General features: G+C 35.6%; 1 protein-coding gene across 1 annotated transcript in view; it reads left to right on the top strand.

Annotated features, from left to right (window-relative positions):
• LOC101888465 (uncharacterized) overlaps positions 1–24,359 on the top strand; it is a 71,687-nt gene that overhangs the window by 923 nt on the left and 46,405 nt on the right. The window lies entirely within an intron of this gene.

Genomic DNA, 24,359 nt, shown 5'->3' with positions numbered 1-24,359 from the left:
GCCTGTTGCCATTGTCGTTGTTGTTTCTGTAATGGTTACCGTTATTGCACTGCCATTGACACCTGTTGTTGTGTTTGTGCTTTTAATGATAAGTTTTTGACATATGGCGGTTATGGCATTATTCTTTTTGTTGGTGTTATCAAGGAAACCTTGAAATTGTTTTAGAGGCAGAGAGAGAGAGAAAGAGTAAGGGAAGTGTGTGACGGGGGAGTAAAAGTGAGTAAAGTTACCAATACCAACAACAATGAATGACCCATTGTTCTAAACATCTCCCCCTCAATTTAAAACAAAACAAGAGTAACATTATGGTCTCAAATTACAGACGACAGAGAACATCACGGCCAGTAACAGTAGACATCCCTCAACGACGTTTAAAATTTGACAGCAAACACCTGTACCTGCATTTGTTGTTTACATTTGAGCCGGATTTTTAAATTATGGTCCCCTTTTTGTGCCGTAGGCTATACAATTACAATTAATTTCCGGTGTGCTAAGGAAGTTCCACCCTCTCTTTTTCTCCTCGTTGAAATATGATCAGAGGAGTTCTGCGCATTTATTTTAGGCCAAAAATTAAACACGGCCATGTTATGGTGGTCAATGTGTTTAGGAAATATTTTGGATTACCTCATTATGCACAGAACAATGAGCTTCGAGGGGCTAAATAATGATAAGCCTCGTGGTGGTCAATGCCCAGATTCTCACATTTCGTTTACAGCACTATTTTATTAGCCCAGCACGAAACTGACGAGTAGCATAACAAAAATTCTTATGGTGATCATTGTCAAAATTTTTCCACCCTCCCACTCCTTTCCCGTTAGAGAGAACTTCATTTCTGTCCAGAAAATATTTTCCTTGCTACCTTAAAAATATATAGTCTCTAGCAAACCATCTCTGTCAAAAAGAATTTTCATGGCAATGAGGAGTTTTTCCATACATTCTCCACCTATTATCCCCTCTTTCCAAGAGAGGACTTCATTTTATTTACCAATGTTATGCTGCTTGATACCCTCTTTATTAGTACCCCTTCATATAAAACCCCTCTCAAACACTCTCTAGCCAAATACTATTTCATGGTAACCCATGTTGATGATGATCTTCATTAACATGCCTTTACCTCCCTCATGGTTGTTGGCGGTTTTGTTTTGCTGTTTTTGTTGTTTTTTTGCTATTTTGTCCATTGTCCATCATTTCCACCACTAGTTTGCTTCACTGAAGATCCACACTCCACCATCGGCAAGAGTAGTGTGAGCAGCTGTTGCTGCTGCCACAGTCCGAGTTATTGTTAGGTTTTAGCTTCGTTCCAGTGACTAACTTTAAAATATTTGCTCTTATTCTATGGTCCAATATTCCGATGGACAACTATGTACATAAATTTATACATACTGAACATGAGACGTTAGGGTGGAGGATAAATTAAGACTTTTCCAAAAAAAAAAAAAAAAAACCGGATGAAGTGAGAGGGTGGTAATCCTCATTTCATTTTTGGGTATATTTTTTCCTCCTCTATGAAAATGTTAGAGTAAACGACGAGCATCATTATTTGGGACAGCTTTAGTTAAGACAGGCGCCAAAAAGGACAACTAATCATCTCGAGCAGCTAGTGTTCCATAGAGTTTATCATAGTTGTTGAGATTTCCTCTAGGAATTCCGACTATCTTTGGCGATGGGTGATTAGACTTTTAATGTGAGGGTCGTGCTCCGGTTGGGAGCCTCTTTTTGAGACTTATTTACAGAATACTAATGGCCCATAGTGTTTTTTAGAGTTATGACTTCCTCCAGGAATTCCGACTATCTTTTTCGATAGGGGATTAGGGATTCAATATCAGGGTCGTGCCGCTCGTTGGGCGCCATCTTTTAAAACTTTTTTACTAAATAATGGTGTATTGTGCTCCCTAGTTTATTTGGTAGGCAATATATTAATCATTGGATTGTGCACCACGTTGGGCGCCATATTTGGTAATACTTTCATTTATTTCCATAGCCCTCACATTACATGATTCCGAAGTGAAAAAATAAATTCTGACACATTTTACGACAATAATGTCATTGAAGACATGTGGAGCCCAATACTTTCAATCTCACTGTTGAGTACACGTTGGGCGCCATAATTTGTAATGTTCAGAGAAATGAAAAAAATGACTCAATTCAAGACTGGACGAGTAACTGTCATTTATGGGAAGCTACTATTATCGGATAATCAATAGCGTTCATCCTCCTCGGGATCTATTACAGGCGACACTTATGATAGAAGAGCTGCTGCTATTTTATACGTTGGGCGCCATTTGTGAAAACTTCCAATCACAGTCGCGTACAGGAAGTTTAATCATATCTGTATGCCTAGCTTATTAGTGATAGTATAGGAATTTCATTTCAGCATTGTGCCCCACGTTGGGCGCCACTTTGGCAAATTTCCATTTATAACCGGAATCGTGGCACACTATGAGTGAGAAGATTAAAAATAGATACTGATAGATAGAGAGAGAAGATATACTGATACATTTTACGGCAAGGCAAAGTAACAGTTAATGAGAAGAACTACTCACCTCGGTGATCTGATTTCGTACTTTTCTCCATTCAACGTTAAGTGTCATCTAAGAGGAGAATTCTGTTATGTTTTCTAAGATTGGATGCGTAACTGCTTTTAAGGACAGCTAATACACTTGGATATCATTGTTTTTATGCTGGATGGGGATTGTTATGACGAATCTCAGACATTGGGCGCCATCTATTCGCAGTTGAATTTACAGCCACCAGATCATCCTGCTTGGGGTATATTGTTTTAACCCTCCACAGGGCATAATATAACGTCAACTGAACTATCCTAGTCAATTGATACATAGTATTTCAATATTTTAGTAGTGCCGCACGTTGGGCGCCATCTTTTATGCTGAAACAAAATATAAGTTTTTTATCGAGAAAAGGATACTGACATATTTTAAAGAAGTGCGAATTACTGCATTTATGGAAAATTACTCTATTCCAAGACCTGATGGTGTTAGAGGTGGATACTTGTTACGACATCCAGAAGGTGGCGGAATATAGGATACTTTCGGAAAGTTAGGTCAGTAGAACATAAGATATTTTGAATCAGTGCCGTGTGTTCAAGACTTTATGGTGTTAGAGGTGAATACTTATTACGACATCCAGAAGGTGGCGGAAAATAAGATACTTTCGGCAAGTTAGATCAGTAGAAGATCAGAGATTTTAAATCGGGAGCCATATTTTCCTATTTTTGTTTGCCTAGTGGAGCGAATAGTGAAATATAGTCGAAGTTGGATTTGGAGGAGTGAGAAAAAGAGCAATATCCTCAGAGACCCGAAGCGGAAATGGAAAACATGATGTAAAATGATGTCTTTATGCATTTCGACCGCCAGTAAAGTCCGGGTCAATTTATTAATTTTATTATATATTTCAAATGTGGGTTTCCTAGCGGTTCCCAGCTTTCCGTATGGTAGATTTAGGAATTGACATTAAATCCTAAAATTTTCATATTATATCCATCTGAACTTTCAAAATTTCTGAGAAATTTTGGGCTTGAATTATCTCTTCCTTAAAATTATCCTTTAGATGAATATTGCGGTCTAAAAATGGATAAAAGTTTGATAAAAGGCGATGCAATTTGATTTCCATGGCAGGAAACTTGTAATTCAGCCACAAATGGCGCCCAAATGTGACAATTTTACGAATTTTTCCTAGAGCTTTTATTCCGTTCCCATACCTTCCAACTACCCTTCCAAGACCCCAACGAAACGTCAAAAAGTGATAAAAGCTGAATCAATTTGATTTCCATGGCAGGAGTTCCCTTGCATTGAAAATTTTTAGTTCAACCACAGATGGCGCCCAAATGTGACAATTTTACGAATTTTTCCTAGAGCTTTTATTCTGTTCCCAGACCTTCCATTAACATAATCCTTCTTCTTTACCCCATCCAAGACCCCAACGACACGTCAATGGTCTCTTTCTGCTCCAATGACTTAGTTGAGATCAGCTGAGCTTTTGTTTTGTTTCATTTGCCGTTTGCTAGTCTGTTTCTTAGCTTTAGGTCTCATTACAAAAGCCAAAAAGGTTAGTTACTAACTATTTCTGATTCTTTGTTATTTTCCCCCCTCAAAGTAGAAAAGGTATAAAATTTCTTTTGTCACAGCGAGGAGTAAAGTGTCAAAAGATAGGGAGAGAAAGACATACCAACCATCAACAACAACCTATCACCATCATCATCATTGTTTTTTGTTTACCCGTTTTATGTGCGATTGTTTATTATTTAAATACAGGTGATGTTGTCTGAAGCGGCTGCTATTGTTTGAGTTTTTCTTTTCATAATCTGTTCGGCAACCCAATTTTGTGCTGTGTTTTATTTTTCAGAACATGGTTTCATATTTAAATCAGCATTATTTTCATCATAATGTTGATGTTGATGATGATGATGGTGGTGGTGTTGGCACTGCTCTGGTAAATACATTACGAAAATGAGTGGAAAATGTAATAAATAAACAAATTGTTTGGTTGAGATATTAAGCGGTTGGGAGGAGGTCACATAAAGTTTTCATCACGCACCTGTTGATAAGGGGGAATAGTATGACATTTTGTGGTGGTTTTGAGTTTTGGAGAAGTAATACAACCAGAAGTGAGGTTTTGAAAAGCGCCATCTTTATGTAAAAATCAAAGACTGACAAAGACTCTCATAATATAATGTTTTACTTTTCTCTGGTAATGTTTAGAAAAGCAATAATTTCCTCTAAGTTTTCTCGACTATCTTTGTTGATTCTTGCACAAAAAGAAATATGAAATATAGATGGCCCTAAATTAAGAAATATCCCAACAAAAATGTCATAGAATGACGCTCTCTTTGAAAACGTTTTATTAAAAAATAGTTAAAAACAGCTGCAAACCTTTAGCCAAAGTTCGGTTTTTTTTAAATATTTTTTAGGTTGCGGAGGAGAAATATGAAATATAGATGGCGCTACATTAAGAAATATCCCTACAAAAATGTCATAGAATGACATGATCTCTATTAAAAAGTTTTATTTTATTTTTTATTTTTTTTAAAGGTATTGCATATCTTCAGCAAAAGTTCAGTTTTTAAAATATTTTTTTTAGGTTCCGAAGGAGTAGCCCAATATTTTTCATTTCGTATCTGACATAAGTCTAATAAAAAATATTAAAACTTATCAGATTTGGATTTTATATCGACCACTTGCTTCTCTTTAAACGAGATATTTTATAATATTTCGAAAAATTCGCGTTTTATGAGAGCCATAATTATTTAAAATTTTGACCCTTTGTGAGGGAGGTACCAGAAGGAGTAGCCCGACATCTACCATCTTCAATCCAGATCTTTCTTAACTAGAAATATTGGGATGTCTGAAATTTGAAAAGAATCGAATGCTCATTTCGCTTTTTATGTGCTTAATGGTTATTCTAAATTTTGACCCTTTTGTGGGGGAGAGGTACTAGAAGGAGAAGTCCATTCAATCCGTTCTTCATACCAAACCTTGTGCTAGTGGAAATATTGAAATGTGCGAATTTGGAAGATAATCGAGCTCTTAATTCAAATTTTAAAAGAGTTTTAAATATTCAAAATTGTGACCCTTTGTGAGGGAGGTACCAGAAGGAGTGTTCCGACATCTACCATCCTCACACCAGATCTTGCTTAAGTATAAATATTGGGATATGTGAAATTTGAAAAAAAATCGGATGCTCATTTTGCGTTTTATGAGCATCATGGTTATTCAAAATTTTGACACTTTGTGGGGGAGGTACTAGAAGGAGTGGTTCGACATCTACCATCTTCACACCAGATCTTGCTTAAATGTAAATATTGGGATATGTGAAATTGAAAAAAAAAATCGCAAGCTCATTTCGTGTATTATGAGCATAATGGTTATTCAAAATTTTGACCCTTTGTGAGGGAGGTACCAGAAGGAGTCATCCGATGTATTCCATTTTCACACCACACCTTGGGTTAATAAAAATATTGTGATGTGTGTAATTTGAAGAGAACCGAATGCATATTTTGGATTTTATAAACGTTTTGGTTATTCAAAATTTTGACCCTTTGTGGCGAAGGTATCAGAAGCTATGGCCCGATCACTACAATTTTTATAGCATCTCTTGCGTTGCTGCAAATATTGAGATGTACCAAGTATGAATGGAATCGGATGTTCATTTCGTGTTTTATGAGCTTCATAAATATTCAAAATTTTGACCCTTTGTGGGGGAGGTACCGGAAGAAGTCGACCCACATATTCCATCTTCACACCCGACCTTGGGTAAATAAAAATAGTGCGATGTGTGTAATTTGAAGACCATCGGACTCTCGCATCACATTTTATAAGAGTTTGAATTATTCAAAATGTTGACCCCTTTGTGGGGGAGGTACTTGATGGAGTGAACCGATATTGACCATTTTCGCACCTAACCTAGCACTAATGTAAACATTACGATTTGCAAAGTTGAAGCAAAATCGGATTATCCTTTCTCTTTCAGTGTAGTAAAATATTTTTTTTGGAAAATTTCGAACTTTTGTGGGGCAGATGCCAAAAGGTGTGGACCGATATTTCCCATCTTCGAACTCCATATAAGTTTGACAATAATATTACGATGTACCAAGTTTGGAACAAATCGGATACTCCCTTCGAGAGTTATCGTACAGACCAGCCAGGACAGACAGACGGACATCGCTAGATCGACTCCAGACCTAGGGTTTAAAACCGTTATTTCGATGAGGCACGATTTGGCTGTATCAAATGATATATACCTACTCTAACCTTAGGCAAATATTAGTTGCATGATTCTCAGCTTCTGATTGGCTCATATATTGACTGGAACGGCCTGCCATCTATTGTTGATAGTTTTATTAGTTTTACCTTTATTCTAAATAAAGAGGATCTCTCAGAGATGTGATGATGAAGTGATTTTTAAATGTTGCTCTTTGCCACTGAAAGGCTTAGATTTTGTTTTATTTTTTAATCTGTCTCAGCCATTTTGTCCGTAGAAAGGAACATATTTTTACAAAAAGCATCTGATTGGCTCATGTATTGACTTGGAAGGCCTGCCATCTATTGTTGATAGTTTTATTAGTTTTGCCTTTATTCTTAATAAAGAGGTCCTCTCAGAGAATTTATGATGAAGTGATTTTTAAATGTTGATCTTTGCCACTGAAAGACTTAGATTTAGTCTTTTTTAAATCTGTCTCCGCCATTTTGTCCGCAGAAATGTATATAATTTCACAACTAGATGACGTTGCTCAAAAACTGTGTATAATTATTTATGTATGTTTGTTCTTACTAGAGAAGGCCTCTCAGGGCGATTCGGAAAATTAGCTCTTCTAGTAGTTTTACCAATAAAAGGCTTATATATTGTCCGTTTTTTTTTGAATATGTCTTTGCCTTTTTGTCCGCAAAAAAGTACAAAACTTCAAAACTAGATGGCATTGCTTCAAAAATATTTATAATTATTTATGTATATTACTCCGAGCGAATTTCATACCTCGATGTTTTACTAGCTATGCCAAAAAATTGAAGTAAAAAACAATAAGTCTAGCTCCGTTTTGCTACTCTTTAAAATCGGTATTAACCATTTTATCAACAAAGAACCACAAAACTTCAAAACTAGATGGCGCTTCTTCAAAATGATTTACAATACTCTATATATAGCCATATTTGGTTTTTAAATAGTTCCTCAAGCTACCCTCCCTTACTTCAATTGTTCTCCATAATATCTCACAAATTCTTGTCTTATCATAATTTCCAGCAGCAAAAACTGTATTTTCTTTTCTTCGAAGAGATTTTTTGTCTCATTAAATGTAATTTTAGTAATTTTCTACTCCATCATTCAACTGAGTTCAGCTTCATTATTTGAAATTCATTCTTGTTTTAATGCCATTGTTTGCTGGAAATCTACTCTGGAATAAATTGTAGAACTGCCAATAATGATTGGCACAAGTGTGCCTGGGAGTCAATTATCCAGCTTGGAATTGCTATCATAAAACATGCATGCCTACCTATCTGCCTGGCTGTTTGTTGGTGGTAGAATATGGTCTCACAAGAAATGCCAATAATGAGAAATTTCTCTTTAAATTGATAGATCTTGTTATTGTTTCGTTTTTTCTTCTCCTTTCTTTGTTTCTTTCCCATGCCTCATTACCTGGCAATTTACATTGAAAATGTCAACAAAAGCGGGGAAAAAGAAATGTAAAAAAACATGAATTTCCAATTTGGAAGTTCATTTTTCTCTGAGAGAACTTTTTTTCGCTCAAAAGAGAGTTGTAGGATTTAGGAGAGAATTTAAGTGAGATTTTTGAAAATTTCCTGATATTCCTATATTATTTTTAGGTTTTTAATATATCTTTGAGGAAATAGATAATTCGAAAATAATTAGAAAAATTTAAATATTTTCATAATAAATTCGGAATATTTATTTCCTGAGTTTAAAATAGAGAATCACATATCAATATGAAGGAAATTCGGAAAAAAATATTTTAAAATTTGGATTAAGGCTGGACGTTTAAACATGAGACAGGTCGAATAGATATGAGACTAGTCGCTTAAAAGTTAATGTGGTCGAATAGAATGATGGAATTAAAAGGAGACTAGTCGAATTGATATTAGACTTGGCGAATCGATGGATGAGATCATATGTTCCTTTAAAACTGGTCGATCTAATGTCAGACTGACCGAATTAATATCAAATTTATATTGTGATAATGTTCAAATATATAAATGAGATTGGTCGAAATAGATGGAAAACTGGTCGAAATTAATGTGATACTTGTCGCATAGATATAAGACTGCTCGAATACGGATAAAATGGATTTGAGGCGGAATTAATAGATTCAAAACTGGTCGAATTGGAAATGATGTGGTCGAAAGGACACGAAAATTTTGAAATATATATACGAGACTGGTCGAATTGATATGAAGAGACTTGTGGAATTGATATTGATGAACTGGCCGAACGCATATGAGATTGTTGGAAACCGATGTAAGACTGGTCGAAAAATGAGACCCTTCAAATAGGTACGAACTGTTCGATTATGTGACTCATCAAGATAGTCAAATGGCTGTATGTAGAAATGAGACTAGTCGAATTAATATGAAGATGTCAAACTGGTCGAATTGTTATTAGAATGGTCGATTGAATATGACTGGCCCAAAATGATATTAGACTGGTCGAAAAGATATGAAACTGGTCGAATATATAAAAGACTCGTCGAATATATATGAAACTGGTCGAAATGATACGAATACAAATAGGTATGATAATGGGCGAATGGATGCACGACTCGCTGAAATGGTAAAAGTGATGTCTGTCCCGGTCGAATAAAAATGCGAATGGTCGAATTATCGACTCGTCGAACTAAAATGAGCCCGGCCGATTGGAAATGAGAAAGGTCGATTGGAGATGAGACAGGTCGAAAATATGAACATCGTAAAATTGGGCACGAATCTGGTCGAATTAATATGGAACTGGTCGAAATGATATGGAACTGGTAGAATAGATATGAGACTTGTCGAATTGATGTGAAACTGGTCGAATAGATATGAGGCAGGCCAACAAGATATTAGACTAGTCGAAAGGATATGAAACTGGTCTTATATATAAAAGTTTCGTCGAATTTATATGAGACTGGTAAAAAAGGTGTGAGACTCGTCGAAAAGATATTAAGCTGGTCGAAAAAATATGAGACTAGTCCACTAGATATTAGATATTAGACTGGTCGAAAGGATATGAGACTGGTCGAATATATAAAAGTTTCGCTGAATATATATGAGACTGGTAGAACATATATAACACTCGTCGAATATATATGAGACTGGTAAAAAAGATGTGAGGCTCGTCGAATGGATATTAAACTGGTAGAAAGATATGGGGCCGGTCCACTAAATATAAGACTGGAACTGGTGGTATTATTTTATGACTTGTCAATAGAGCATGACTAGCAGAGGTGAAGCCAGGAAAAAAACTTGAGAATTTTATTTAAAATTTTACAGAAATTAAAATTAACAAGTCCACGAAAATAAGCCAGAAAATTTTTCAATTTTCGGTGGAGATTTGAAAACAATTTTTTCCCAAACCATAAACATTGTTATTGTAATTATATCATTTACAATGTTTGATGGATGACGTTCATGATCATCATCATCACCATCGTTGTTGTTGTTATTATCTCCATCTCTATTGGTTTTCTTTGAATTTCGGTTTTGTTGTTGTTGCTTTTTCTTATTACGCTTAAATCATTTTCGTGACTTCCAAAACGATATGCGTATCATTTTTATGATGATAGGCTTCCGGTTTATGATTTTTGTTGTTGTTGTTTTTTTTTTGGTTTTGTGGAAAATTCATGGTAACCTCTCCGGTGATGGTGTCTGGGAGGCTTCTGTAGCCACCGCCATCGTTTGCTGCTGTCAATGCTGGTAACGATGATGATACTTTGGGTTTTGGATGATGACTTTTCCATTAAACTGGTGCCTGCTTCTTTTTTTCACTTTTCTTTGCAACAGGTTGTTTGTTGGCCAACACGTGTTGTTGTTGTTACTGTTGATGTCTGGAAAAGGGGAGTGTGTTTTTTTTTGAAAATGTTTACTTGGTTTTGTTGATTTTCTTTTCTGGTGATGGTTGTCTGCATTTTTTCTCTGGAACCAAATTATGTTTGTTTTTCGTTTGGTTTGTTAAACAAAAACAAAAAAAGAAAAAGTTATGGTTTTTTTGTAATGTTCGGAATATTATACGACTTGGAATCTCCTGTCAGAGAGTTTGGCTTAGGAGAAAGGGGAAAGAGTCTGCCTTTTGTTTTATGATGTCCAGTTAAATTAGAGTTTTTGGTAACCTTAACTCAGACTCTCTGGAATTTATTTTAGATTTCTAGGTTAATTTTTTTGAGGGAAATACAAAAATTCCCAGAACATTGGTACTTTGTGTTTTTTTTTCAATAACAAAATTCCAAACGTCAAGAAAATAACTTCGGACGGGGGTTTTGAGAATTTTTTTCTTAAGAAAAAAACTCCGAACCAAGGTTTTCTATAGAAAAAGTATTAAATTTTCTCCTAGAAAAAAAATTCTTCGGACCTTGGTTCGTATTTTTTTCTATAGAAAAAAATCCTCGGACCTTGGTTCGTATTTTTTTCTATAGAAAAAAATCCTCCGACCTTGGTTCGTATTTTTTTCTATAGAAAAAAATCTTCGGAACTTGGTTCGTATTTTTTTCTATAGAAAAAAATCTTCGGACCTTGGTTCGTATTTTTTTCTATAGAAAAAAATCTTCGGACCTTGGTTCGTATTTTTTTCTATAGAAAAAAATCTTCGGACCTTGGTTCGTATTTTTTTCTATAGAAAAAAATCTTCGGACCTTGTTTCGTATTTTTTTCTATAGAAAAAAATCTTCGGACCTTGGTTCGTATTTTTTTCTATAGAAAAAAATCTTCGGACCTTGGTTCGTATTTTTTTCTATAGAAAAAAAAATCTTCGGGACCCTGGTTCCGATTTTTTTTTTATAGAAAAAAAATTCTCGGGACCCAGGTTCGTATTTTTTTCTCCGAACCCAGGTTCGTATTTTTTCGTTCGTATCTCCGGACCCTGGTTCGCAATTTTTTCTATAGAAAAAAATTCTCCGGATCCTAGTTCGCAATTTTTTTCTATAGAAAAAAATTCTCCGGACCCTGGTTCGCAATTTTTTTCTATAGAAAAAAATTCTCCGGACCCTGGTTCGCAATTTTTTTCTATAGAAAAAAATTCTCCGGACCCTGGTTCGCAATTTTTTTCTATAGAAAAAAATTCTCCGGACCCTGGTTCGCAATTTTTTTCTATAGAAAAAAATTCTCCGGACCCTGGTTCGCAATTTTTTTCTATAGAAAAAAATTCTCCGGACCCTGGTTCGCAATTTTTTTCTATAGAAAAAAATTCTCCGGACACTGGTTCGCAATTTTTTTCTATAGAAAAAAAATTCTCCGGACCCTGGTTCGCAATTTTTTTCTATAGAAAAAAATTCTCCGGACCCTGGTTCGCAATTTTTTTCTATAGAAAAAAATTCTCCGGACCCTGGTTCGCAATTTTTTCTATAGAAAAAAATTCTCCAGACCCAGGTTCGCAATATTTTCCTATAGAATTTTTTTTCTATAGGAAAAAATACTCAGAACCTTGGTTCGTATTTTTTTCTATAGAAAAAAATTCTCCGAACCCTGGTTCGTATTTTTTTCTATAGAAAACAATTCTCAGAACACTGGTTGGTATTTTTTTCTATAGAAAAAATTCTCTGCTCCCATGGTTCCGATTTTTTTCTATAGAAAAAAAATTCTCAGAACCCTGGTTCGCAATTTTTTTCTATAGAAAAAAATTCTCAGAACCCTGGTTCACAATTTTTTTCTATAGAAAAAAAATTCTCAGAACCCTGGTTCGCAATTTTTTTCTATAGAAAAAAAATTCTCAGAACCCTGGTTCGCAATTTTTTTCTATAGAAAAAAATTCTCAGAACCCTGGTTCGCAATTTTTTTCTATAGAAAAAAAATTCTCAGAACCCTGGTTCGCAATTTTTTTCTATAGAAAAAAAATTCTCAGAACCCTGGTTCGCAATTTTTTTCTATAGAAAAAAAATTCTCAGAACCCTGGTTCGCAATTTTTTTCTATAGAAAAAAAATTCTCAGAACCCTGGTTCGCAAAATTCTCCGGAAACTGGTTCGGAATTTTTTTCCATAGAAAAAAATTCTTCGGACCCTGCTTCCGATTTTTTTTATAGAAAAAATTCTCCGGACCCTGTTTTCGTTTATTTTTCTATGGAAAAAAATTCTCCGGACCCTGCTTCCGATTTTTTCTATAGAAAAAAATTCTCCGAACCCAGGTTCAGATTTTTTTCTCTAGAAAAAAATTCTCCGAACCCAGGTTCAGATTTTTTTCTATAGAAAAAAAATTCCGAACCCAGGTTCGTATTTTTTCAGAACCTTCAGAACCTTGATTCCGATTTTTTTTATAGAAAAGAATCTTAGAACCCTGCTTCCAATTTTTTCTTTTGAGAAAAAAAAATCTCAGAACCCTGCTTCTGATTTTTTTTTATATACCCTGGTTCGGACTTTTTTCGGATTTGTCTTTAAAAAACTATTCTCTCAGCTTTTTTGCCTCAATTGATCTTGAATTAAACTGCACTTGAACTTGAGTTGTTGTTTTTTTTTTGTTACTCTTCATTTCTTGTTGCTGTTGTTGTTTCGGCTGTAATTTATTCACTTCGCTTTGCATTAAAGTTCACCGGAAAAAAATTAACATTGAATGTAATCAAGTTTTGTGTTTAAATTAAATTTTTTTTTGCAGCCAGCCGTCAGCCAGTTGGTTGGTTGGTAGCTGGTTTGGTTGGCTTCAAATTCAATAATAATTGTTGTTGTTGTTGCAACTCCAGCTCAATATCGTTGTCTCAGTACACAAGAAAAACTGAAAAAAGTAAATGTTTTATACTTTCTAAACTAAGAAAGAAAATAAAATAAAACAACAGCGAACAGAAACAACAGCAAATTATGGCCAACTGAAAGATAGCAATCATAGCTGCTGAATATAGTCAACAATCATTGCTCTGGCTTTAGTTTAAAATGTAAGCGTTTTTTATGGTAAGCTCGACGTGCTACAGAATGTGGATCAATCAAATGCCAGAGATTTTTTTTATATTTTTTTTTGTTATTTTATTTCATCTTCTTGCCTTTTTTCCCACTCAACGAAACTGATCTTTAAGTGGTGGTCATTTGATCGAAATCTCTGTAGATTTCTACTCAGGCCACTAACTAACTGTCTTGCCTTTAAGTAGGGTTTTATGTTTCATGGATCATTAAATTAGGGTTTACCTAATTTAAAATGGCTCCGCCATAAAGCTTAATGATGGCCACAAAACGAACAAAAAAAAAAAAAATGAAAGCCACAGCTGCTCCAAAGGAAGTTGACCGTTAAATGGGCCATAACTCAAAAAAGTAGCAGATGAAGAAGAAGATCTCACATATTCAAATCAACAACAACAGTTATGATTTGCACAGGGCATTTACTGCATTTTCTGGCCCTGGGAAATTTAACAGTTCCATTGAAATGCTAATCAAATCGGAAACCTATTTTTATTAAAACCGAAAATCATTCAGTAGCGTCATCATCATCGCCTTCACATCAAACCCCCCTCCACACCCCCCGGCCAGACATTAACCAGTCTGTTTTATGATACCGTTACTTGGACGTTAATCACAGGTGATTAACGCTTTTTTAATTATTGTAGCCCCCCGCCCCCTTTCCCCATCTACGTCACACTGCTTTGCCACCAACTCTTAGAGGGGGTTTCTATTTCAAATTCCAGCATTTGACTCAACAATTGAATTGAAGAAGATGCTGTGCCGCTTAGCCCGATTCAGTCACTGCCTTAGGCATTGACCAGGAAATCGCTACGTCTCATGCCAAGCACATTATGTGCTTAAAGTCAACACTTAAGTGATAACTGAACAAAAAAAAATGAGAGAAAAAAATCTTGCAGAAAAGAGGTCATAAGCTATGTTAAAAGATCAGGGTTTATTTTTAGACTTATCGAAAGATATATTGAAGATAATTTTTAGGAGAACATGGATTTTCTCGAAACAGAAAAAATCAAGGTTAAAAATGGGGTGAAGATTGAAGTTTTAGGAGGACATGGATCTTTTCAAAATCAAGGTCAAAAATTAGGTGGCAACTTTTACAGGGGAAGAAAGAAAGGGTCCTGTTCTAAATTAAGGCAAGTTTTTCGCCTTATTCAATAGAATAGAACACGGACTTTTTCAAAACAGAAAAACTCAAGGTCAAAGATTGGGTGATAATATTTTTAGGGAGAACATGGATTTTTCAAAATCAAGGTCAAAAATTGGGTGGCAACATTTATAGGCGAAGAAAGAGGGGGTTTTATTCTAAAAGAGGTATCTTTTTCTCCTTAGAAAACCATAACAGAGATATATTATCCAATTTTTTATATTCCGTGAAGGAGTTTTAAAGAATTTTTTTCATAGAACATCTGAATCGAGGTCTTAACTTTTATAAAAAGTATAACAGAGACTGTTATCCGTATATATGGTATTAAAAGTGGACTTAAGATATATGCAAAACTTTAACAGAGGCCTTCCTTCTAGAAAAGTTCAGACCAAGGCTATTATATTCAATGAAACCACTTAACAGAGGTCTTATATTACATCAATGACCTTAACAGAGGGCTTCTGTTTATTAAAAACTTTAAAATATACATTATATTTCAAAAATGACCCTAACAGAGGCCTTCGATGTTATAAATAACCTTAACTGAGTTCTTCTATTTTATGGAGAACCATAGCAGAAGCTTTACAATTCCTTGAAAGAGCCAACGCTTTCGTATACGATCTTAACAGTGATATTATAGGCCACAAAGGTCCTTAATGTTACAAGATTCCATAAAATTTCAATATTTCAAAGATGACCCTAACAGAGGTCTTCGATGTCATAAATAACCTTAACAGAGGTAATATATTCCATTGAGAACCACAACAGAGGCCTTATATTTCCTTTAAAGAACCACCGTTTTCGTACACGGTCTTTACAGTGGTCTTATATGCCACAAAGGAGCTTAAGGGAGACCTATGATGTCATAAATAACCTTAACAAAAGTCTTTTATTTCATTGAGAACCATAACAGAGGCCTTACATTTCCTTAACAGAGCTATTGTTTTTTTATAAAATCTTAACAGTGGTCTTATATGCCACAAAGGACCTTAAGAGAGATCTACGATGTCATAAATAACCTTAACAGAGGTCTTTTACTTCATCGAGAACCATAACAGAGGCTTAACATTTCTTTAACAGGGCCATCATTCTCGTATAAATTCTTAACAGTGGCCTTACATGCCACAAAGGATCTTAAAGTTACGAAATACCACTACATAGGCCTTCTGCTTTGAAAACGATATTAACAGAAAACCCACATTTAACAGAGGACCTTAACAGAGTCCTTAAGTTTCATAAAATACCTCAACAGAGGACGTATATATAATATAATGACCTTAACAGAAGTCTAGTATTTCACAGAGAACTTTAACATATACGGTCTTAACAGTGATCGTATATGGGGTTAATGAACTTAACAGAGATCCCCTATTTGACAGAGATCCCCTTTAACAGAGGCTTAACATTTCTTAAAATACCCAACCATACCACATTTTTCATATACGATCTTAACAGTGATCTTATATTCCATAACAGCGGCCTTCTGTTTCGAAAGTGATTTTAGCAGGGAGCCCACATTTAACAGAGGACCTTAACAGAGTGCTTAGGTTTCAAACAATAGCTCAACAGAGGACTTCTATATATAATATAATGACCTTAACAGGGCTCCTATTTTACAGAGAACTTTAACAGAGGCCTAACATTTCACAAAATATCTTAACAGGACCATCATTTTTCGAATACGATCTTAACAGTGGTCTTATATCTCATTAACAGAGAAATCATATTTAATAGAGGACCTTTACAAAGTGCTAAGATTTCATAAAATATCTCAGCAGAGGTCTTCCATTTCATAAACGATATTAACTGAGGTGTTAATGAACTTAACAGAGGTCTCCTATTTGGCAGAGAACTTTAACAGAGGCTTAACATTTCACAAAATACCCGAACAGGACCATATTTTTCATATACCATCCTAACAATGATCTTATATCCCATTAACAGATAAATCATATTTTATAGAGAATCTTTACAGAGTGCTAAGTTTTCATAAAATATCTCAACAAAGGTCGTATATTTCAAAAAATATACCTACCGAGGTTTAAATGACCTTAACAGAGGTTTTCTATTTCACATAGAACTGTAACAGAGGCTTAACATTTTCTTATATCCCAAAAACGAGGCTCCTGTTTAAAAATTGATGTTAACAGACAGCTCACATTTAACAGAGGAGCTTAACAGGGTATCTAAGTCTCATAAAATAACTCAACAGAGGTCTAACATTTCATAAACTTTATCTATGGAAGTGTTAATCACCTTAACAGAGGTCTCTTATTTCGAAGAGAACTTTAACAGAAGCTTAACATTTTTTAAAATACCCTAACAGGACCATCTTAATAATGATCTCATATGCCATAACAGAGACTTTCTCTTTAAAAATTGATGTTAACAGAGAACTCACATTTAACAGATGAAATTAACAGAGTTGCATAAAATACCTCAGCTGAATCTTGTATTTCACAAACTATATATATGGAGGTGTTAATGATCTTAACAGAGGTTTCTATTTTATAAATAACTTTAACAGAGGCGTTTATATATTTTTGATCAGCATAAAATTCTATGTCGATTTAGAGATGTCCGTCCGTCTGTGCAAATCGCTCTAGCTTCCGAACGAAGTGAAGTAGATTGATAAAATTTTACTTAAGTGTATACTATGTCTGCAGGACTTTTGGGATTGAAAAAGGGTCATGTAGGGCCACGTTTTGGTATAGCCCCCATATAACGGTACCTCCCGATATTCGGTATTTTGATGATTTCTGCGACATTATTCACCGGAAATGTTTCAAATTTGGTATTTGAAGTTCGTAATGGATACTACAGCCTAAGACAGAAAATTGTCTGCGCGGGTCCACGTTTTCGTATAGTCCCCATATAACGGTACCTCCCGATATTCGGTATTTTGATGATTTTAGCGACATTATTCACCGGAATTGTTTCAAATTTGGTATTTGAAGTTCGTAATGGATATTACAGCCTATGACAGAAAATTGTCTGTGCAGCTTTACGTCTTCGTATAGCCCCCATATAACGGTACCTTCCGATATTCGGTATTTTGATGATTTTAGCGACATTATTCACCGGAATTGTTTCAAACTTGGTATTTGAAGTTCGTAAGGGATTCTACAGCCTATGACAGAAAATTGTCTGTGCCGGTCCACGTCTTCGTATCGCCCCCATATAAAGGTACCTCCCGATATTCGGTATTTTGATGAGTTTAGCGATATTATTCACCAGAATTCTTTAAAATTTGGTATTTGAAGTTCGTAATGGATATTACAGCCTATGACAGAAAATTGTCTGCGCCGGTCCACGTCTTAATATAGTCCCCATATAACGGAACCTACCGATATTCGGTATTTTGTTGATTTTAGCGACATTATTCACCCGAATTGTTTCAAATTTGGTATTTGAAGTTCGTAATGGATGCTACAGCCAAAGACAGAGAATTGTCTGTGCAGGTCCACGTCTTCGTATAGCCCTCATATAACTGAATCTCCCGATATTCGGTATTTTGATGATTTTAGCGACATTATTTACCGGAATGGTTTCAAATTTGGTATTTGAGGTTCGCAAGGGATTCTACAGCCTATGACAGAAAATTGTCTGTGCCGGTCCACGTCTTCGTATAGCCCCCATATAACTATACCTCCTGATATTCGGTATTTTGATGGTTTTAGCGACACTACTCACCGGAATTGTTTCAAATTTGGTATTTGAGGTTCGTAAGAGATTCTACAGCCTAAGACAGAAAATTGTCTGTGCCGTTCCACGTCTTCATATAGCCCAAATATAACTGGACCTACCGATATTCGGTATTTTGTTGATTTTAGCGACATTACTGAACGGAATTCTTTCAAATTTGATATTTGAAGTTCGTAATGGATACTCCAGCCAAAGCCAGAAAATTGTCTGTGCAGGTCCACGTCTTCGTATAGTCCCTATATAACAGTACCTCCCGATATTCGGTATTTTGTTGATTTTAGCGACATTATTCACCGGAATTGTTTCAAATTTGGTATTTGAAGTTCGTAATGGATATTACAGCCTATGACAGAAAATTGTCTGCGCCGGTCCACGTCTTAATATAGTCCCCATATAACGGAACCTACCGATATTCGGTATTTTGTTGATTTTAGCGACATTATTCACCCGAATTGTTTCAAATTTGGTATTTGAAGTTCGTAATGGATGCTACAGCCAAAGACAGAGAATTGTCTGTGCAGGTCCACGTCTTCGTATAGCCCTCATATAACTGAATCTCCCGATATTCGGTATTTTGATGATTTTAGCGACATTATTTACCGGAATGGTTTCAAATTTGGTATTTGAGGTTCGCAAGGGATTCTACAGCCTATGACAGAAAATTGTCTGTGCCGGTCCACGTCTTCGTATAGCCCCCATATAACTATACCTCCTGATATTCGGTATTTTGATGATTTTAGCAACATTATTCGCCGATTTTTTTTGTTAAGTTTCGCATTTGAATATTGCAGGTCCATGGCGTCGTAAAGACCCTCATGTAACAGCTACATTCGGTATTTTTAAAATTTTAACAGAATTTTTAATGAATTTTATTGTTCTTGAGAATTGCCAAATTCGTTCCAAATGCTGGAGGGTATTCAAAGTTTGGCCCGGACGAACTTACCGCTTTTTTTACTTGTTTTTATAAATAACTTAACAGAGTGCTTCTATTCAACAGAAGATCTTAACAGTTTTCATTTGTTTACTCATTACAATAACTTGACAAATGTTTTTTGTTTTGCAGAGAATCGCATATTCTTCTGCGGGTTCTGTTGAGGCCTTTGTTTAGGTCAACAAAACACTCTGTCTTCTTTCCCATACCCAGGAGGTCAGTGACCCATGACCCTCTACATGACAATTTGAAAATTTTATAAATATTGAAATTTATCTCTTTTGTTTAAAATCTCAAGCCATTCTCTTTGTCACCTGCTCAAGGTCATTGCCTTCGAACATCATAGCAGATGTTTGATTATAATCTTCGAATGGAAATCATCATCAAAAATTTTCCTCCTCATCCATTGTCATCATCCCATTCCTTGAAGACATTCGTCACAGGTTACCTATCACAACTTTAATAAGCCTCCCCATGGCTGGGCTAGGCAAGCCAGCAAACAACTCGAACTCCAACTTGGGGCAAATGATGAAAACATGACATTCACCAAAAAATTTTCTTCGTTCGTTTCAATGAAAGGGAAATTTGTTGTTTAATTTTTCAATTTGTTGTAGTTGTTGTTTTTGCATATGGTGCTCAAAGTGACTGCATAATAACTACCGGCTATTTGAGTGACCGAAAATGAGCGTGCCTGTGTGTGTGTGGTTTGTTTAATGTTCCACACAGCACATGTGAATGCGGCGGCGACATTTGAACCGGTCTTCCCAGTGGACAAACTGGCCAAACCAATGCCGAGCTCTTAAACCGCTTTGCTCACACAAGACAGGCGGATGGACAACAACTCGACATGCACAAGTTTATTAGCGCGCGCAAATAGTTTGCAGCACCGGGTCGGGTCTGCAGTGGGGGCCTGTTGCATGCAACACAACTGGACAACATTCCTATCGCCGAGTTAGTCGGATTGACCAGATCCAATAATAAGACATGTGCTGAGTGTTTTTCAGTTTTTTCCTCCTCCCATTATCTATCAATTATAACCAGTTGTTGGTGTTGTAGTTGTTGTTGTGGGGAATAGAAAAAACCTCCTAAGCCATTGCAAAGCTTTGGAGAAATTTTTCATCGTTTCGATGACTGACAACACATGTTGCCACTGCTTGTTGTCTGCGGTGTTGCATCGTGTCGTCTGTGTGTGTGTGTGACGTCTGAAGATGCTAATGCTGTGGCTGGTGTCGCATGAAGAGAATGTCATTGGTAAATATTTGACAATGGCAGCAACAAAAAAGGAGTGACGAGAGAGGCTCCCCCCCACCCCCCCCCCCCTCGCCATCAACTTCAATTAGTATTATCACGATTTGTCGTTTACATTGTATGGCGAATGGTTTAAACATTGTTTCACGAAAGTTTAAACAATTAGCAGGTGTGTGTGTTCGGCATGTGTGTTTCATTGGTTGTTGTTATTTTTTTTTAGGTTTCCTGGATCGCTGTTTCCGCCTTGGTTACATTTTGACAGATCTCCTTTTTTTAAATAAATATAAGACACTTGTTATGGAAAATTATCGAGGTTAATTTCCTCTTAAACTCTACTACAGAATATATGAGACCTCTGTAATGAAGAAGGTCACTGTAAAGGAACTTTGAATACCCTCCACCATTTGCTACAAATTTGGCAATTTTCAAAAAAAAAAAAAAAATAAATAAAATCTTTTAAAAATTCTGTTAAGGTCTATGCGACGACGTGGACCTGCATAGGCGAGTTTTGTCACAAGCTATTACAATATTCAAATGCGAAACTTAAAAAAAATCCGTTTATTATGAAGCTAAAATCATAAAAATACCGAATATAGGGAGGTACCATGGGGGTTATAAAACGTGGACCTGTACAGACAATTTTCTTTCATAGGCTGTAGTATCCATTACGAACTTGAAATACCAAATTTGAAACAATACCGGTAAATAATGTCGCTAAAATCATCAATATACCGAATATCGGGAGGTCCCGTTATATGGGGGGCTATACGAAGACGTGGACCTACATGGCTCATTTTCTGTCATAGGATGTAGTATTCATTACGAACTTCAAATACAGAATTTGAAAGAATGCCGGTAAATAATGTCGCTTAAATCATCAAAATACCCCATATCCGGAGGTACCGTTATATAGGGGCTATACGAAGACGTGAACCTACATGGTCCATTTTCTGTCTTAAGCCGTAGTATCTATTACGAACTTTAAGTACCAATTTTGAAACAATTCCGATAAATAATGTCGCTAAAATCATCTAAATACCGAATATCGGAGGGGGGGCTATGCGAAGACGTGGACCTAAATGGCCCATTTTCAATACCAAAAGTCCTGCAGAAATAGTACACATTTGAGTAAAATTTTATCAACCCGCTTCATTTCGTTCGGAAGCTAGAGTGATTTCCACAGACGGACAGACGGTAAGACGGACGGACATCGCTGAATCGACATAGAATTTTATGCTGATCAAGAATATATACTTTGTAGGGTCTAAAATGTATATTTCGAGGTGTTACAAACGGAAGGGTATAAAAATATCTGTTAGGAGGTTTGATTAAGACTTCTGTTAAAATAACCTTTTTTTGGAATAAAGATTCTTCGATAAGCCTTTTTTAAGGAAGTCGATGTCAAGCAATGAACTGCTTCTGTTAGGGCCATCTATGGAATATAACGGATATAATTTGTATGACAGAAGACCTCTATAAGCCACATTTGGGAGTGTGAGGTCGATGTTAAGGTCTTATGAAATATAAGGCCCTGTTGAAGTCCTTTATGGACTGCAAGATCTCTGTTAAAGCAATTTATGAAATAGGAAAAACTCTGTTAAGGAATTATGGGTCTCTGTTAATTCCACAAAGGATCTTAACAGAGGTCTTCTATTTAAAAAATAACTTTAGCAGAGATCTTGAAGTCCTTGATGGACTGGAAAATCTCTGTTAAAGTTATTTTTTTAAATAGAAAAAGACTTCTGTAAAAATAATTTTTTTTGGAATAAAAAACCTTCGATAAGGCCTTTTTAAGGAAGTCGATGTCAAGCAATCTAGCGGTTCTGTTAAGGTCATCTATGGAATATAACAAATATAATTTGTTTGACAGAAGACCTCTGTAAACCAGGATGAGGGAGAATGAGGTCGATTTTAAGGTCTTATGAAATGTAAGGCCCTGTTGATGTCCGCTACGGACTGCAAAATCTCTGAAATAGGAAAAACTCTGTTAAGGAATTATGGGTCTCTGTTAATTCCACAAAGGACCTTAACAGAGTTTTTCTATTAAAAAAAAAACTTTCACAGAGATCTTGAAGTCCTTGATGGACTGCAAAGTCTCTGTTAAAGTTATTTTTTTTATTAGGAAAAGACTTCTGTAAAAATAACTTTTTTTTTGGAATAAAGAACCTTCGATAAGGCCTTTTTTATGAAGTATGACAGAAGACCTCTGTAAACCAGGATGAGGGAGAATGAGGTCGATGTTAAGGTCTTATGAAATGTAAGGCCCTGTTGAAGTCCTTCATGGACTGAAAGATCTCTGTTAAAGCAACTTATGAAATAGGGAAAACTCTGTCAAGGAATTATGGGTCTCTGTTAATTCCACAAATGAGATCTTGAAGTCCTTGGTGGACTGCAAAATCTCTGTTAAAGTTATTTTTTAAATAGAAAAACTCTGTTAAGGTCTTTTGTGAAATTATGGGTCTCTGTTAAGGTCCAAGGATGACCTCTGTTAGGGTATTTTTATGAAATGTAAAGTCTCTGTTAACTTTTTCTACGGTATTGTAGACCATTCTAAAAGGCATTTATGAAAATAATACCTATATTGAAATACTCTACGAATTAAAGAAGCTTTGATAAGACCATCTACGGAAAATATGACCTCTGTTAATGCCATTTATGGCCATTATTAGAAAACTATTATACAAATTCTAATTTAAGGCCTTCATAGCCCTCTGAAACTCGGCCCATTATGGAATTTGGGACCTCTGTGAATGTAATTTATTTTGCTGAATACATGCAAGAAATAATATTGATATCTGTTAATGTCGTCTATGGAATGTTAAAGTTCTGTTAAGTTCTCTCTTTCTCTCTCTGGAATGTTAGATATCTTATATTTATCTCTGTGAATGTAATTTATTTTGCTGAAGCCATGCAAGAAAGCTATACTATTATATATTGACATCTGTTAAGGTCGTCTATGGAATGTTAGAGTTCTGTTAAGTTCTCTCTTTCTCTCACTTGAATGTTGGATCTCTTATGTTTATATTTTATGGCTTAGTTTATCGAATATGAATACTTTGTTCAGAAATACTACTGTTAAATTCTCTCTTTCTCTCGCTCTTGCTCTCTCTCCCTCTCTCTCTCTCTCGCTCCCTCTCTCTTTAGAATGTAAGATATTTTATATTTGTATTTTAAAGCGTATAATACTTTGTTCAGTGTTTCTGCTGCCCACTTTTGCCCGCCACTGTATGTGTGACACATATTTATATGCAACAGCATAAATCAAATTTTCTTTTTCGTCTTCTCAGCATTCAATGATTTAATTAAAAATCAACAGAAATGCTTTTCATTCTGTGACTTAGATTACAGCAGTGCTGAGTGATTGGCTGGCTGCCGGCCCGTTTGACAACCATTGAAAGTTTATGGTAGCTGTCCATCCAAGTGAATTATGAGGCGGATCAATAAAGATCAACAGCAACTCGAAGATCCAATTATGACAAAAAGTGCCAACAAACAAATAAATAAATGATGTTTATAAAGAGATTTGTCAAAAGCCCCCCCAAAAAAAAAAAACAAAAGCATTTTTGAATCATTTCATTCGATGGCCATTGTCTGTCAGTGGAAGGTCATCATCCACAGACTTGAAGAGGAACAAAAGAAAGGGCAAATATTTTTGTTTTGTTGAAGAGGTGGGCAAAGAAGCGGGGCGAATTTAATGATGTTTGCGGGCTTTTGCAAGTGGGTCAATAGCTTTTAATTGTTTTGA

This window comes from Musca domestica, unplaced genomic scaffold (assembly GCF_030504385.1).
Source record: "Musca domestica strain aabys unplaced genomic scaffold, Musca_domestica.polishedcontigs.V.1.1 20, whole genome shotgun sequence".
Lineage (NCBI taxonomy): Eukaryota > Metazoa > Arthropoda > Insecta > Diptera > Muscidae > Musca > Musca domestica.
This window is presented reverse-complemented; position numbering and strand designations above follow the sequence as displayed.